At 40.4% G+C, this 12,725-nt stretch overlaps 1 long non-coding RNA gene across 14 annotated transcripts; it reads right to left on the bottom strand.

Moving 5' to 3' along the window:
- Nucleotides 1–6,858: 6,858 nt before the first annotated feature.
- LOC124005863 lies at nt 6,859–12,175 on the bottom strand. Of its 14 annotated transcripts, none has more exons than XR_006833708.1 (6): nt 11,816–12,165; nt 11,390–11,482; nt 10,330–10,522; nt 8,912–8,979; nt 8,570–8,650; nt 6,859–6,933 (listed from the first exon to the last, which is right to left on the bottom strand). It is a non-coding gene; the product is annotated as an uncharacterized LOC124005863 (long non-coding RNA). The 14 variants fall into 14 exon arrangements; XR_006833706.1 differs by having other exon boundaries at nt 10,330–10,499; nt 11,816–12,164; XR_006833709.1 differs by having other exon boundaries at nt 10,330–10,499; nt 11,390–11,475; nt 11,816–12,164.
- Between the last annotated feature and the right edge of the window lie 550 nt (nt 12,176–12,725).

Genomic DNA, 12,725 nt, shown 5'->3' with positions numbered 1-12,725 from the left:
AGTTTTTCACAATTCCTAATATTGACTGAGTAAAAATTCCCTGTTTTAGGTCAGTTAGGATCACCACTTTATTTGAAGAATGTGAAATTTCAGAATAATAGTGGAGAGAATGATTGATGTCTTGAGATGTTGTTTCAATATAGCCACATAATTTTCCTTTCTCATGAAGCCATCTATTTTGTGAAGTGCACCAGTCCCTCCAGCAGCAAAGCAACCCCAACAACATGATGCTGCCAGCCCCGTGTTTCACGGTTGGGATGGTGTTTTTCGGCTTGCAAGCCCCCCCCACACCACTTTTCCTCCCAACATAACGATGGTCATTATGGCAAAACAGTTATATTTTTGTTTCATCAGACCAGAGTACATTTCTCCAAAAAGTACGATCCTTTTCCCCATGTGCAGTTGCAAACCGTAGTCTGGCTCCGATCGGCCTTTCAGGTTCTGTCGATATAGGACTCGTTTTACTGTGGATGTGTATGTAAACATCTGACTTCAACTGCATATGTAGCTCTGGAAACCAACATCTTAACCAATGTTCCCTCTAAGCTGCTTAGCTGCACAACACAATGACTGCTGCACTGATGAATTGCCAGGCAGTGCAGAGATAAATTAGCTATTTGTGTATCAGCCATGTGGGGTGTTTGCTTCCTACAAGAGCAGGATATCTATATATTTCTAGTCCTCTTTGAAAAGTGGGTCAGTGTTGTATTTTGAGACAGGCTTGAATATGCAAAGAAGCCAATAGGTAGCCTTCATTTGTGTCTGATTCTCTGTACGGTAATAATAATGAATGTTATTTTGTAAAGTGCTTTCTTCCATCAAACAACACAATGTTTAGTCACTTATTTGAACCATGCTGTTTAGGCTACAAACCATTTATTATTTTGTGACTTGAGCTTTTGGACAGGTATAAAATCTGTCTGACTTGTCTGAAGGGCAAGTTGCTAAAAGGTTCATGTGAAGCCCTGCATAATGTTTAATGACTGTAGTGTGTTTATGTATATATACAGTGGGGAGAACAAGTATTTGATACACTGCCGATTTTGCAGGTTTTCCTACTTACAAATCATGTAGAGGTCTGTAATTATTATCATAGGTACACTTCAACTGTGAGAGACGGAATCTTTAAAAAAAATCCAGAAAATCACATTGTATGATTTTTAAGTAATTAATTTGCATTTTATTGCATGACATAATTATTTGATACATCAGAAAAGCATAACTTTTCTTTGGTACAGAAACCTTTGTTTCCAATTACAGAGATCATATGTTTCCTGTAGTTCTTGACCAGGTTTGCACACACTGCAGCAGGGATTTTGGCCCACTCCTCCATACAGACCTTCTCCAGATCCTTCAGGTTTCGGGGCTGTAGCTGGGCAATACAGACTTTAACCTCCCTCAAAATATTTTCTATTGGGTTCAGGTCTGGAGACTGGCTAGGCCACTCTAGGACCTTGAGATGCTTCTTACGGAGCCACTCCTTAGTTGCCCTGGCTGTGTGTTTCGGGTCGTTGTCATGCTGGAAGACCCAGCCACAACCCATCTTCAATACTCTTACTAAGGGAAGGAGGTTGTTGGCCAAGATCTCGCGATACATGGCCCCATCCTCCCCTCAATACGGTGCAGTCGTACCTGTCCCCTTTGCAGAAAAGCATCCCCAAAGAATGATGTTTCCACCTCCATGCTTCACGGTTGGGATGGTGTTCTTGGGGTTGTACTCATCCTTCTTCTTCCTCGAAACACGGCGAGTGGAGTTTAGACCAAAAAGCTCTATTTTTGTCTCATCAGACCACATGACCTTCTCCCATTCGTCCTCTGGATCATCCAGATGGTCATTGTCAAACTTCAGACGGGCCTGAACATGCGCTGGCTTCAGCAGGGGGACCTTGCGTGCGCTGCAGGATTTTAATCCATGACGGCGTAGTGTGTTACTAATGGTTTTCTTTGAGACTTTGGTCCCAGCTCTCTTCAGGTCATTGACCAGGTCCTGCCGTGTAGTTCTGGGCGGATCCTTCACCTTCCTCATGATCATTGATGCCCCACGAGGGCATCAATGGGGCTCCATCTTGCCATGGAGCCCCAGACCGAGGGTGATTACCGTCATCTTGAACTTCTTCCATTTTCTAATAATTGCGACAACAGTTGTTGCCTTCTCACCACAAGCTGCTTGCCTATTGTCCTGTAGCCCATCCCAGCCTTGTGCAGGTCTACAATTGTATCCCTGATGTCCTTACACAGCTATCTGTTCTTGGCCATTGTGGAGAGGTTGGAGTCTGTTTGATTGAGTGTGTGGACAGGTGTCTTTTATACAGGTAACGAGCTCAAACAGGTGCAGTTAATACAGGTAACTGGAGAACAGGAGGGCTTCTCTTGGTACTAGGGGGCAGTATTTTCATTTTTGGGAAAAAAACGTTCCCGTTTTAAACGGGATATTTTGTCAGGAAAAGATGCTGGAATATGCATATAATTTACAGCTTTGGATAGAAAACACTAACGTTTCCAAAACTGTAAAAATATTGTCTGTGTATAACAGAACTGATGTTGCAGGCGAAAGCCTGAGAAAAATCCAATCCGGAAGTGCCCCAGGTTTTGAAAGCGCTGCGTTCCAATGACTCCCTATTCAGCAGTGAATGTACCATCAACGAGCTTACGCTTTCTACGTATTCCCCACGGTGTCTACAGCATTGTGATGTAGTTTTACGCATTTCTGTTGAAGAATAGCCATAGGCGGCCACATTGCGTAAGTGGTCACATGGTGGTTCTGAGAGATTCTCGAGGTTAAAGAAAAACTAACAGGTCTGTGTGAACCGGAATTCTTACTGGTTGGTAGGTGATCAAATACTTATGTCATGCAATAAAATGAAATGAATTACTTAAAAATCATACAATGTGATTTTCTGGATTTTTTTTAGATTCCATCTCTCACAGTTGAAGTGTACCTATGGTAAAAATTACAGACCTCTACATGCTTTGTAAGTAGAAAAACCTGTAAAATCGGCAGTGTATCAAATACTTGTTCTCCCCGTGTGTGTGTGTGTGTGTGTGTGTGTCAGTTGAAGTTGGAAGTTGACATACACTTAGGTTGGAGTCATTAAAACAAATCTTTCAACCACTCCACAAATTTCTTGTTTACAAAGTATGGTTTTGGCAAGTTGGTTAGGACATCTACTTTGTGCATGACAAGTAATTTTTCTAACAATTGTTTAGACAGATTATTTCACTGTATCACAATTCCAGTGGGTCAGAAGTTTAAATACACTAAGTTGGCTGTGCCTTTAATTCTTGCGGCTGAAATCCCGTTAACGGGATCGATATGACAACAGCAAGTGAAAGTGCAGGGCGCTAAATTCAAACAACAGAAATCTCATAATTAAAATTCCTCAAACAAACAAGTATTTCGCAACATTTTAAAGATAAACCTGTTAATCCCACCAGTGTTTGATTTCAAAAAGGCTTTAAAACGAAAGCACAACAAACGATGTTAGGTCAGTACCTAGTCACAGAAAAACACAGCCATTTTTCCAGCCAAAGAGAGGAGTCACAAAAAGCAGAAATAGAGATAAAATGAATCACTAACCTAACATGTATGTTTTGTTTGATAAAGTTCATATTTATATCCAAAAGGCCCATTATGTTCAGCAATGTTTTTCTTCCAAAACATCCAGTGATCTTGCAGAGAACCACATCAATTTACAGAAATACTCCAAATAAATATTGCTAAAAGATACAAGTGTTATGCATGGAACTTTAGATGAACTTCTCCTTAATGCAACCACTGTGTCAGATTTTTCAAAAACTTTACGGAAAAAACACACCATGCAATAATCTGAGTACGGCGCTCAGACAAAAAAAAACAAGCCATACAGATACTTGCCATGTTGTTGAGTCAACAGAAGTCAGAAATAGCATTATAAATATTCACTTACCTTTGTTGATCTTCATCAGAATGCACTCCCAAGACTCCCAGTTACACAATAAATGTTTGTTTTGTTCGATAAAGTCCATCATTTATGTCCAAATAGCTCCTTTTTGTTCGCGTGTCGTTCACAAATCCAAATTCACGACGCAAAGGCCAGACAAAGTCAAAAAGTTCCGTTACAGTTCGTAGAAACATGTCAAACGTGAGTGTTTTCCATCCAAATCTACTAACAATATTGCATATCTTAGCTTCTGGGCCTGAGTAGCAGGCAGTTTACTCTGGGCACTTTATTAATCCAGGCTACTCAATACTGCCCCCCAGCCATAAGAAGTTAACTTCTTCGAGATAGGGGGCGCTCTTTTAATTTTTGGATAAAAAAACTTTCCCGTTTTAAACTAGATATTTTGTCACGAAAAGATGCTCGACTATGCATGTAATTGACAGCTTTGGAAAGAAAAAACTGACGTTTCCAAAACTGCAAAGATATTATCTGTGAGTGCCCCAGAACTAATGCTACAGGCGAAACCAAGATTCAATTTCATACAGGAAATGGTCCAGATTTTGAATGCCCTGTGTTCCAATGTCTCCTTATATGGCTGTGAATGCGCCAGGAATGAGCCTGCACTTTCTGTCGTTTCCCCAAGGTGACTGCAGCATTGTGACGTATTTGTAGGCATATCATTGGAAGATTGACCATAAGAGACTACATTTACCAGGTGTCCGCCCGGTGTCCTCTGTCAAAATTATTGCGTAATCTCCAGGTCCATGCGCGTTCCATTTTCTTCAGAGGAGAAAGTCAACTGCCACGAATTATTTATCATCGATAGATATGTGAAAAACACCTTGAGGATTGATTCTAAACAACGTTTGCCATGTTTCTGTCGATATTATGGAGTTAATTTGGAAAAAAGTTTGCGTTGTCATGACTTAATTTTCGGGTTTTTTCTTACCCAAACGTGATGAACGGAGGGATTTGTCCTTACACAAATAAGCTTTTTGGAAAAACTGAACATTTGCTATCTAACTGAGAGTCTCCTCATTGAAAACATCTGAAGTTCTTCAAAGGTAAATTATTTTATTCTTGTTTTTGTGAAAATGTTGCATGCTGAATGCTAGGCTTAATGCTATGCTAGGCTATCAATACTCTTACACAAATGCTTGTTGAGCTATGGTTCAAAAGCATATTTTGAAAATCTGAGATGAGTGTTGTTAACAAAAGGCTAAGCTTGAGAGCAAATATATTTATTTCATTTCATTTGCGATTTTCATGAATAGTTAAGGTTGCGTTATTGTAATGAGCTTGAGGCTATGAATAGGATCCCGGATACGGGATTGCTCGTCGCAACAGGTTAAACAGCCTGGAAAATTCCAGAAAATGATGTCATGGCTTTAGAGCTTCTGATAGGCTAATTGACATAATTTGAGTCAATTGGAGGTGTACCTGTGGATGTATTTCAAGGCCCACCTTCAAAATCAGTGCCTCTATGCTTGACATCATGGGGAAATCAAAAGAAATCAGCCAAGACCTCAGAAAAAAAATTGTAGACCTCAAAGTCTGGTTCATCCTTGGGATCAATTTCCACATGCCTGAAGGTACCACCTTCATCTGTACAAACAATAGTACGAAAGTAAAAACTCCATGGGACCACACAGTTGTCATACCGCTCAGGAAGGAGACTTCTGTACCCCAGAGATGAACATACTTTGGTGCGAAAACTGCAAATCAATCCCAGAACAGCAAAGGACCTTGTGAAGATGCTGGAGGAAACAGGTACAAAAGTATCTATAGTCACAGTAAAACAAGTCCTATATCGACATAACCTGAAAAGCCGCTCAGCAAGGAAGAAAGCCACTGCTCCAAAACTGCCATAAAAAAAGCCAGACTACGGTTTGCAACTGCACATGGGGACAAAGATTGTACTTTTTGGAGAAATGTCCTCTGGTCTGATGAAACAAAAATATAACTGTTTTGCCATAATGACCATCGTTATGTTTGGAGGAAAAAGGGGGAGGTTTGCAAGCCGAAAGACACAATCCCAACTGTGAAGCACAGGGGTGGCTGCATCATGTTGTTGGCGGTGCTTTGCTGCTGGAGGGACTGGTGCACTTCACAAAATAGATGGCGTCATGAGAAAGGATAATTACGTAGCTATATTGAAGCGACATCTCAAGACATCAGTAAAGAAGTTAAAGCTTGGTGGCAAATGTGTCTTCCAAATGGACAATGACCCCAAGCATACTTCCAAAGTTGTGACAAAATGGCTTAATGACAACCATGTCAAGGTATTGGAGTGGCCATCACAAAGCCCTGACCTCAATTCCATAGAAAATCTGTGGGCAGAACTGAAAAAGCATGTGCGAACAAGGAGGCCTTACAAACCTGACTCAGTTACACCAGCTCTGGCAGGAGGAATGTGCCAAAATGCACCCAACTTATTGTGGGAAGGCTACCCGAAACGTTTGAAACAAGTTAAACAATGTAAAGGCAGTGGTACCAAATACCAAATTGAGTGTATGTAAACTTCTGACCCACTGGGAACGTAATGAAAGAAATAAAAGCTTAAATAAATCACTCTAGTATTATTCTGACATTTCACATTCTTAAAATAAAGTGGTGACCATAACTGACCTAAGACAGATTTTTTTACTAGGATTAAATGTCAGGAATTGTGAAAAACTGAAATGTATTTGGCTAAGGTGTATGTAAACCTTTGACTTCAACTGTAGATGCTGCTCATTGTCACTGGTGAGACTTTGGCTGCCACGGTTAACTTCTATCTCATATTGCTTGTTGGTCATAATTCCTACAAACTCTGTAAATGCAATGGCTTAGAATCATTTGGCTCTGAATCATTTCAGGAGCAGAAGTTTCACATAGGATAGTAGCATGCCCTGACATTTTGATGAGGAGGATATACTGTAGTCTGATTAGGGGGGGCTTACCTGTCTGAAGCAGTGCGCAGGTGCAGCAGTAGCACCTGTTTCCTTCAGGTATTTGTCCCAACTGAAGTGACCTGTGGGACAGAAAAAGCACAATGGCTGCTTTTTGTTGTCTACCGTTATATGTTTTTGTGTGAATGTGTGTGGTTTTGGGGTTCAGTGCTAGTGGTATGTGCTATTGTTAAGGTGTTCCCATGCCTCCAAGCCGAAAACGTTCGGTGCATATATTATGACAACATTTTGGGACATGTTTGTTTTGTTTTAAACTTCGGTAAGGTTTCTTTTTTTCAGTTGATCGAGGCAAGCTGAAGTCGGTAGCCGAAGTCAACGCCCCTTCGTTGGTCAACAGTAGGGATTCTTCAGTAAAGTCTTAAAGCACATTTTTCATTGAGAAACTGCACCAAACATCTTAGTAAGATGTAAAATTGCACGACTAAGATCTCCTCTGCAAAAACTTCAAAATGAATTACAGATTTCTTGAGTTATCTTAGATTAATTCTGACTATTTTCAGGAAGTGTATAGAGCTACGGCATCTCAAAATGGACAAACAGTTCTATTACCATTTTTCAAGCAAATGTATTTTAAGGTAGAATGCTTAGCACACCGCCAGCTGAACTGAAGCATGCTGATGCCTTTAGAACAGTGTTATAAGCCAGGGGTTGGAACTGGTTCAGGGAACAGGCATTTTTTTTGTAGACCCACAATTTTTTTTGAAGCTAAGCCCTCACTCAGAAACATATTCCAGTGTCTGCTTGCAAGCTGAAAATCTTTACCAGGGTGTGTGTGTTTAGCCTACCTGCCCCTCCCCCACCAAAGCATAGGCTACTGTACTGACATTACAAGCGTGATTCAGAAGATGGGCAGAGATTTTTTAACTGGCTAGAGAAGAATAGATTTGCTTTTTCCGATGCTAGTTAAGGATACTATAGGCCTAGTTATCACGTTCAGTGTTAAATTTATTAACTACAAAAAGGTAAGACATGTTTTTAATTCTGGTGACGCTCTGCGTACACAAGCCCCAGTTTGGGGCTGCAGGGTAGCCTAGTGGTTAGAGTGTTGGACTAGTAACTGGAAGGTTGCAAGTTCAAACCCCCGAGCTGACAAGGTACAAATCTGTCGTTCTGCCCCTGAACAGGCAGTTAACCCACTGTTCCTAGGCCGTCATTGTAAATAAGAATTTGTTCTTAACTGACTTGCCTATTTAAAATAAAAGGTTAAAAAAAATAATCATAATAATAATCTAGCTCAAGCCTGTTTGCTATATATGTCAAAGGACAGTCAAAGTTCCTCTATAGAAGCCGCTCCTTCTAGGTATAATTCTGGGGACCCAGATAATGCATGTCATAAGATGCCCAGAGCTTCAAGCCTCCTCCTCAACACTCTCGCGCTCTCCCGACCCCCAAAACTTTCAGTCGCAATAATTTAATGAGCTAAATGTAAAAAAGAGGAAGGTTGATTTAACGGGTTAAAAGGAACAGAAAATGTAAACCAATACTTCTTTGGGATTCGAACCGGTTCAGAACTTTATTTTGCTGGTCGGAATAGTGGAACGGAACGAACAGAAATTGTGTTTCTGTTCAGAATGAAACAATTGGAAAATCATTTTTGGTTCCAACCTCTGGTTATAACTGAATATGAATGTGTTTGATTCAGGATGTTTTCATTCAGCAGTGATTCAGCTGAGAAAGTTGGTGTGTGTGGTAATGTACCTCCTTGGTACTGCGATGGGACCCGGGAGGGACGGCCACTTCGGGCATGCTTGATCTGCCTGCCATCTTTCCACTCAATAGCTAGAGGAGAGAGCAGGGCACAACGTTTCAGAGACCCCATTCAATTAATCAACAATCTATTCATAAGTAGAATAAATTCACTTGATCTTTAGCAACTGTCATTGAGATGTGTGAGTCCAAACTATCACATCAGCATCTGAGACTTCTATACACACATTAAAGTATCCTAAATATAGGACCCTTCTTGAGCAGCATCATTAGAAGATGTACATTATGCTTTTCAAATGGACAATTGCATTCCATTTCTTAACATGACATTACCTTTTTGTGGCACTGGCTTCCTCATGTCCAGTAATACTGACTAAGTTCAAGACACAATAGTCCTCTCTCTAAAGAAGGGAAACGAGAGGGGGAAACAACATTGAAGTAAACACAAACCATTTGATACTTCCCCCTTCATGTTAGGTCAGAATTTAGGTACAATTTGGACCTTTCTTCTACATTGTTGTATTCAAGAAGCCAGTCTGATGTAGCCTATACTAGTGCTAGCCTGGTTAGCCTTTTAAGGGTGATTCCAGCATTATGGACATTTGCACGCAAAATCAAAACTTTAATTTCTAACAGAATGGACAAACAAAATATAATATATGTGTATGTCTGTAGTACCTCTTACGGGAAGTGTATACCCCCAAAATAACTGACTTCTAAATATTGTCATGTTGGAGAAATAAAGCAAAAATTACTGTTATGGATGTTAGTGTCTACGATGTCCAATATATTTTTTATATTTTGACCAACGGGTATTTTAATCCTCTAAGAAAGCCAATGGTCCAAACCGCATGTCTCTATCATAATCCATGAAAAGTTTACTCTTACATGTTGGCCAAGATTAGGGTGACTCAACGGAGGCTAGAGAAGAAATGTGGTCAAAAATCTGGAAAATAGCATTGCGTCAGCTAGGCTGGATGCTGCGCGAGAACTAAGGCAAACTGACAGGTTCACTGTTGAACTTATCTTTCTTCTCAAATCCGGAGGAGATAAAACAATATAGGAGGTAAGATAGATATCGATTTTGAGACATGACATGTATACTGAACATAAATATAAATGCAACTTGTAAAGTGTTGGTCCTGTGTTTCATGAGCGTAAATAAAAGAACCCCAGAAATTATCCATACGCACAAAAAGCTTATTTCTCTAAAATGTAATGGACAGATTTGTTTATATCCCTGTTAGTGAGCATTTCTCCTTTGCCAAGATAATCCATCCACCTGACAGGTGTGGCATATCAAGAAGCTTGCAGTACGTCCAACCAGCCTCAACCGCAGGCCACGTGTATTCCGCCGTGTGGGTGAGCAGTTTACTGATGTCAAAGTTGTGAAACAGAGTGCCCTATGGTAGCGGTGAGGTTATGGTATGGGCAGGCATAAGCTACGGACAAAAAACACAATTGCATTTTATTGATGGCAATTTGAATACAGACTATTTTTGGTTCAGTGTAAAGAAATAAACTGCTTTTTTTTCAGTGGCACCAAAGATTTAGCAGCAGTGTTGCGTCGCTGCTGAATACATACACTGACAGTATGAAAATATGGATACCGCCCAACCTTAGGCCATGTCCATTACACCCCCCCCATGAGCCCGTTCGAAAAGCCATGAAATACGACTTGACTGAAATATCTTTGAGACATGTAGACCGTAAGGATAATTATGGATGTGTTTCATTTGGAAATGACTAACTTTATCTGTGGATGCTCAGGTTGACTTTCCCACGGATTCGCTCTTAACACTCTCCCCTTCTGTCGGCCAGGCAGGGGGTCGGCGTTGGAGGCAGACGACAGGGTACAACAAAGAGGTGGCCCCAGCTGTCAGCAGACCTCAGTCACCCACCCAAACACACTCAGGGCTCACTGTAGAAACAGAAAACTCATCCCTGTTGGGGTATTGACAAAACAAGAGGATCCAGACTGGAGAAACAAGAATGGGTAACATTATAGCCAATATAAGGTATTAATTTCAAGAGGTTACCATCTATTTTGGATCTTAAAAATGATCTGTGAATGAATTTAATTGAACCTTTATTTAACAAGGCAAGTCAGTTAAGAACAAATTCCTATTTACAATGATGACCAGGCTGGGGATGTCTGGCTGGCTATCCTTGACTTGAGGGGCTTTGGCCCTTAACCCTGAGCCTAGGTTAATTACCAATTGGCTAGACACACAGGTGATTAAGTCAGACAAACACGTGGCTGATATTATATTGGTCCTCAAAGTAGACTAGATTTGTTTAGCATCAAGACACAGCAGTCAACAGCTACTCACAAATCCATTGTTTATAAAAATGCATGCAGCCAGGACATTGAAATGAATAGCAGATAAAGGCAAATTGCCTAATTAATACATATTTACAAAGTAGCCACACTAATCACACCAACCATTTAAAGATATATCAATAACAATTTAACCTTGCAGCCCTACTGTTTAAAAAAAATCCTAACTGGTTTAGATTATTCATACACACCAGCAGCAGTGCATCAGTAACTGTTTCAAGCTAGCAAACTAGGTAGCTACATCATTTCAGCTGGCAATCAAATAGACTTCTAAATTAACCTAGCCTTAAACTCAGTTACTATAAATTTGCATGGCTACCATTAGCTAAATTTACATTGGGCTGACAAGTGGTCATAAATAACGGTTTCAAAGATGCAATACTAGGCTATAGCGGTTTAAAATACGCAATACTAGACTATAGCAATGGAGGAGACACAAAAACAAAACTCATAATATGCAATAAAAAAACCTTAAAAGATCATAAGTCTTCAGTTGGTTCTCTCAATAGAAGTGCGCCTTTTTCCTTGCGTCATGCAGATATCGACCAGCTCCCTCCTTTTCCCTTCCCAGAAAAAAATGACAACGGCATTACCTACTAGGTAGGACAGACCAGCTCGCTTCTACGACCACTATTATAGACCACTATTAATGATAATGTCCCACGTCAATGCTGTACTAGCTATAAGGGAAATTAGCTACCATCATTAGTCCGTGTAATGTGACTAAAATACCGATTTTTAAGTTAGCCTAGCTAGCATAAGATATCAAGAATCCACACAAAAGCCAACACACGGGACTCCCCCCAGGGGCAAAATCCAAGCAATTCATCACGGTAGCTAGAAATTCAGCCAGCAAATATGTGCATGTAAGAGTGAGGATATGAAGCAGTACCTACCTCCAACCTAATAACATGGGCATGCTCGAACAACTGCTAGCTAGCTAGCTCCGTCAACACAGCATGCTAAACGGGTAGACTTTATGTTAGCCATCTATCTATAGTTGGCTTGATTATAAATACATCAATAAGTGCTAGATAAATTCCCGGCTAAAAAATGAATTTGGTAAAAAGAGGACAGCGTGTAAACAATATATTCGAGTCTGTTTACCTTGTTTTGAAATGTTTGTGTATTATTTTTATGTGGATTGAGCTAGTGGCTGTCCGCCATTTTTTTTTCTCCTTCTTTAAATTTGTATTGGTGGATAGCAAACGTGAGGTGCAAATACACCGCCACCTACTGTACTGCAGTGTGAGATTTCTTCATCTTCGTCTGTGGGATATATCAGCGGTTGGCACATATCAACGTTATGGTACATTACCTCCACCTACTGTACTGGAGTGTGGGCCAGAGACAGGGAGAAACTAAATCCTACCTACCAGCCCCGTTGCTCTTAAAAAAAGAACACAATATTTGAGACTAAATCTAATGACATTCTACACAATATACTCTTTAAACTAATTTCATGTATCCCCTTCTCCCTCATACTAGATCTCAGCCTCTCTCTTTCCCCCGATACTGCCCACACTGTAGCAATACATAAAATAAAATACAATTGAATTTGTCACATGCGCCGAATACAACAGGTAGACCTTACAGTGAAATGCTTACATGCTCCACGGTCTCTGTTTCTTGTCAATAATCACACTTCCCCGTTGGATGCTTTCCTGTCACATTTAAGGACTTATTCAACTGGCTGTGTCCCACCCTTAATCTTGTAAACATAGCCTCCTCTCTTCTGTCCCTTCCTGCCGTCCTCCCCTCCCTTGCTTTCTCATGTACTTGAAATAAATGCCTGCCCTTAGTATC

This window comes from Oncorhynchus gorbuscha, linkage group LG19 (assembly GCF_021184085.1).
Source record: "Oncorhynchus gorbuscha isolate QuinsamMale2020 ecotype Even-year linkage group LG19, OgorEven_v1.0, whole genome shotgun sequence".
NCBI lineage: Eukaryota > Metazoa > Chordata > Actinopteri > Salmoniformes > Salmonidae > Oncorhynchus > Oncorhynchus gorbuscha.
The sequence above is the reverse complement of the archived record's forward strand: the minus strand, read 5'-3'. Positions and strand labels throughout refer to the sequence as shown.